This window comes from Clupea harengus, chromosome 4, assembly GCF_900700415.2.
Source record: "Clupea harengus chromosome 4, Ch_v2.0.2, whole genome shotgun sequence".
Classification (NCBI taxonomy): Eukaryota; Metazoa; Chordata; class Actinopteri; order Clupeiformes; family Clupeidae; genus Clupea; species Clupea harengus.
The window spans coordinates 3,310,870-3,316,430 of NC_045155.1; the positions used below are offsets into that span (position 1 = coordinate 3,310,870).

The 5,561-nt window shown below is 42.9% G+C and overlaps 1 pseudogene; it reads right to left on the reverse strand.

The window, feature by feature from the left end:
• Positions 1-5,519: 5,519 nt before the first annotated feature.
• Positions 5,520-5,561, reverse strand: part of LOC116220167 — a 6,442-nt pseudogene continuing 6,400 nt past the window's right edge.

Genomic DNA, 5,561 nt, shown 5'->3' on the forward strand with positions numbered 1-5,561 from the left:
TATACGGACGTTTATCATCATCATTATTATTATTTTGTATTATTATTAAGAGGCCCCTGATTGGTCGAGGCCCCGGGCTTAAGTCCAGGTAAGCCCGTGCATTAAGGCGCCATTGTGTGTGGCAGACAAAAGCTCAAACTTAACTGACTCTTACTTAGCTGAACTTAAAGGCATTGCAAAACTTAGTGGAGCTGACTTTGAGAAACTCTTATTAGATGAAGTAGCTAAACTCCAGAAGTCCACTAAAACCCAGCCTGAATCACTTGCCCCTGATTCTCCACTCCCAGTTAAAAGAGTCACTGACTTCATTGACCTAGACCCACTCAGGCCACAGCCCTATGGCTTAAGCCCTGAACACTTCACCCCTCCTGAAGTCCAAAAAGTAGTGGTAGAGCATGTGATCAAGAATAGTGACCCGCCTTCGTCATATCAAGGCCGTGTCAAGCTTAGGCCTTTCTCTGGAAAAGTCCCATGCCCTTGCTCTGAGTCTGACTATGACACCTGGCGCAGCAATGTAGAGTTCCTCCTCGCCGACACCTCTGTGTCTGACAAGCACACTGTCGGGATGATAATGGAAAGTCTTCTGCCCCCTGCTGCCCATATTGTGAAGCATCTAGGACCAAAAGCATCACCTCACAACTATCTCTGTCTTCTTGATTCAGCTTATGACACTGTTGATGATGGAGATTCACTTTTTGCAAGGTTTTTTAAACACCAATCAGAACTCAGGCGAGAAACCGTCCAGCTACTTGCAGCGACTGCAGACAGTCCTGAGTAAAGTTGTGAAGAGAGGTGGCATCCCTGCTGCTGAATCAGAACTGCAGCTCCTTAAGCAGTTTTGCAGAGGCTGCTGGAATAATGCCTTAATTACCAGTCTGCAACTAGAGCAGAAGAAAAAGAACCCACCCTCATTCTCTGAATTGCTTCTCTCGCTGCGTACTGAAGAAGACCGCCAAGCAGGCTAAGTCTAGTCGAATGAAACAGCACTTAGGCTTCCCAAAAGCCAAAGCGCAGACTAATGTCCATTCAGTGGGAGACTTCTATACTGAAGAGACTGATATTGCAAACAGTGCAGATCAGGCATCCCCCAGCAACACTCGTATGTTTGAAAAGCAGCTTGCAGAGTTACAAACTCAGATGGCTTCACTTAAAGCAGCATTGAATGATGGCACACCAAAAAATAGTCGACTGAAAAATCATCATAGTTATGCATTTTACAAGTAGGCCTAACTGACGCCAGCTAGATGTTACTTCACTTTACATTCTATTCTGCTTTAATATTAGATTAGATGCTTTTATATTAGATTAGATGCTTTTATATTAGATTAGATTTATCAAATAGTTGATAAATAAGGGGGGGGAGCACCTTGGCTGCATGCTTTCAGTTTTAAATGTTTATAGTTTTTTTGGTATAAGATTCTTTTGTCTCTTTCTATACCTTTTTCGTCGTATTTCAAAATGAATGCAGGGTCTATTCTGAGATATGTACAAGGAGAAGCACGTGACCAAGATGTAGATGCAGACGAGGGGCAACCGTCTTGCAGGTCTGTAGACTCCACAATACCAAGCCCTGATGATCAACAACCCTCAACCAGCAGTTAAGGGACAGATCCGCAGAGAACCACCACCTCTGAAAGCACAAGTCCTGTCATTGAGAGTACATCAGCAGGTGACAATGTAGAGACCTGCGTCGTGCCCCCTCCAACTGATCCTGCTCTTTGGGCGCCACAAGTTTTAGACGCGGATCGTGTTGAAATAGTACGAAGAGGTCTATTTAAAATCCCATAAGATTTTAATTGTCCAAGGGGACTAGAGGGCAGGGCGTTTCATAGTAGCCTACAATTCAAAACACTCTCAAATGGAGAGAAAATCTTGAGAAGTTGGCTTGTTTACTCGCAACAAAGCAATGCTGTGTTCTGTTTTGCGTGTAAGCTTTTCAGTTTGAAACCTATAAAGCTGACTGCAGATGAGGGCTACAGTGACTGGTCCAACATAAACAGTAGATTGAAGAGTCGTGAATGTAGCTCAGACCATGCCCAGTGCATGTTTAAATGGAGAGAACTGGACATGCGTTTACAGAAAAATATGACAATAGACCACTAGGAACTGACATTGCTGGAGGCAGAAAAAAGGTGGCGAGATGTTCTCAAGCGCTTACTTAAAATAACCCTATCTCTTGCCTCAAGGAATTTGCCATTTAGAGGCTCTTCACAGTGTCTGTATGAGCCAGACAATGGCAACTTCTTAAAGGAAGTGGAGCTTTTAGGCAGTTTTGATGCTGTGATCATAAAGGAGTTATGCTTAGGGCACCAACATGGCTAGCAGCGGCACTGGGCACACGCCAGACTCCTGTTAAATCAAGTAAGAAACAAAAGCCCCCAACCAAGAACCCCGCTGGGGACAACACCTCAGTAGAATGGAGACTCACAAAGAAGCCCCGCCCAGGCTACTGTTTCAAGTGCGGCGAGGATGGCCACATGGCCCCGTCTTGCATTGATGAGCCAAATCCTGAACTAGTTGAAGGGAAGTTCAAACGAAAATGACAAGCATGGGAAGAACAGAACGAACTGAAGTTAAACTAAAACCAGTCCTTGATGTGGGACGATCAGGGGCTGGAAGCCAACGTAAATGTCCCAAAGCCAAAACTCCGACTAAAGCTTCCATTCAGTCACACTCAACAGAAACCCAATCCCCCATTCCCCAGAGGTCTTATAGGCCAGAAATGCACAGCTACTGTCAAAGTGTCAGGAGTGAACTGCAACTGTCTTCTAGGTGAAGTGACATAACAATCTGGTCTGTGTAAGATTGCAATCAATGTATGTCTCCTTGTTAATCTGCCAACCACCATAAAGTTGAAGTTGCATGATCACAGAAAGAACTCCAATGCATCAAATAACTTCAATTGTAAAATTCTAATTGGAAATACTTGTTAAAGTTGTATCTGTTTTATATGGGATCAAAATACATTTTGTAAACTGAAAGAGAAAAGCAGTGTTGATTTAACACATTTCAGTGGAGTTACAGGCAGAGTAGAGTTACAGTCAGAGTCAGTGGCGTAACGTAGTTACCACGGGCAGGCTATTATGATGAGCCCTAGTCAGTGGCGGAAGGCAGTGGTTCCCGAACATTTTACAGTCCAGTGCCCTTTTTTTTTCATGTTTGTAGCCGCCGACACCACCATGCCCCCTCACCCCGCACACATATTCTGCCTATAACACTTAAAACTGTGAAATTATCAGGGTATATCACTAACCGCCGCCACCACGCCCCCTCCCCCGTGCACATATTCCGCCTATAACACTTGTCAGTTTAATTTTTCACTGAATATGAGTATACAGCAGTATTTTTGGCAATGTGACTTGGCTATTTATTTAGCTTGACATAAATATGTCCCGGCTACGGGCCCCCTAGACCCACGGGCCCAGGTGCCACCGCACCTGCTGCACCCCCTACAGTTACGGCCTTGGTCAGAGTGCAGTTACAGGCAGAGTGGACTTACTGGCCAGCAGTTCACCAAAAAATCTAGTTAGCAAATACTTTCTGGAAAATTACAAGTTTGCAGTAGTAACGGTTGATCTTTTATGACATTTTCAAATGTTTGTACATTATGATCAAAAATGGGCCGGTTTAAAGTTTATAGCTCACTTTACCGCATCCTTAGTAGTGTCATTTGTTAGAAAATGTAATGTAATTAGTCTAAATTTGGATGATGTTGGACAAAACTCAAGAGCAAGCGGTGATGGAAGGGTGGAATGACCAACAGAGATTTGCCTACTTGATTGTAAAGCACAATTTCCAATATGTTCCTGCTGGTGCTTTAAAGGCTCCAGTTCTCCAGCTTTTTATAGTTTTGATTGCAATGTAGCTATGATATCCTGGTAATGCCTCTACTTTTAGGCTTTCTGTTTCTGTCTCAAACTGTCGGAAAATGGTGCATTTAGCTGAAAGAATTACGGGAGCCCTTACAGGTCTGGATTTCCCCAGTGTTCTTGCCCTCCGCTTTGAAACTCATTCAAAATGTCACTGCCAGAGGGTCTGCTCAATGGCCCACTCAAGTTCCTGGATCTCTTTTCCTCCATTCTTCAGCATAAATGCCCAATCCCGCTTATAATAAATAATAATGCATTTTATTTGTAACGCACTCTTCATTCAAAAGAGTCTCAGAGTGCCAAAACATAGTAAAAAACAAACTATAATAATAAAATAAAACTAGTAAACATAAGCATAATAGAAAACTTAGTGAAGTGATTTATCACAAAGCCAAAAACACCTTCTTGAATAAAAATGTTTTTAGGCCAGTTTTAAAGGAGTCCAGCGTCTGCGTTGCCCTTAGGTGGTCAGGGAGGCTGTTCCATAAGCGTGGCGCTGCCGAGCAAAAGGCCCGGTCGCCCATGGTGCAGAGCTTGGTGTTGGGGACCCGGAGGAGTGAGCTGTTTGCAGATCTGAGGGTGCAGGTGGAGGTTTGGGGAGCTTGACACCAATGGGACTGAGAACTCAAAGCCATTCCTGTGCTCCAATACACCACACAGACCCAGACACATTAGCACACACAATGGGAGGAATGTAGTGTTTGAGAGCACTCTTACCAAGATAACAAAAAAGCATCTTTTCACAGTCCACAAATTGCTTGATCAATGCAAGGAAACAAGTTCAGCTTGAGGAGCATTAAAAATACATGAATATCACAACCAAATTTTGACTATTATATGTATTAGAGTAATTATGATTTGATTAATACATTTGTGGGCTTAAGAAATGCTATTTGTCCATTGATCCCAATTAAGGGATAATGTATGGTCCGCCAGTAAGTATCAGAAAATAAGACACGACAGTGCGAACAGGAGCCCGAAGCAAATTAAATTACTCACTCGTGCAGCATGCTGGGAGCCCACCACAGTTCTGTGATCTGCAGCATGCCAGAAGCTCGCCATACCAACACAGTGTCCTACTTGGAGACCGAGACCGAGCTCTGTGCATCCAGATATCAAAAACAGAACAGTTAAGAGAAAAGCGCTGCATTTGAATGCACTGAGCAAACCAGGGCAAGCTATAACATTATAGGAAAACTTCAATGTAGCCATGTATGTGATATACCTTAACATAAAAGATGGTTGCAGTGCACTTGTTGGGGGGGAGGGGGGGGCATTTTCATTGAAAGGTGTTTAGTATTTGTAAAGTATTGCATGCACATTTGCAAGTTGTGGGGCATATATATATATATATAATACAACACATTCCGTTAACAAGTTGTGGGGGTATTGGTTACACATTCAGTTTGTGACAATGGCAACACCATGTAAATAAACTGTAATTTCAGTTGTGGGATGCTATTCTCATAGGTAATTTTCTGGCTTCACAATAGCCTCGAGTTGATAAATTAGTGAAGTTTATTTAAAACCAACGGTAAGCTTGTTTGGCTAACAAAGGTGAAAATTGAGAATTGTTTTGTGGAACTCAAGTAAAGGCACCAGAACCATTTCAAGCCAGTTTTGGATTAATCTGGTACAAATCTTTTCTTCAAATAAACTGACAAGGCAATGACCAGCTGCTTAAACAATTGT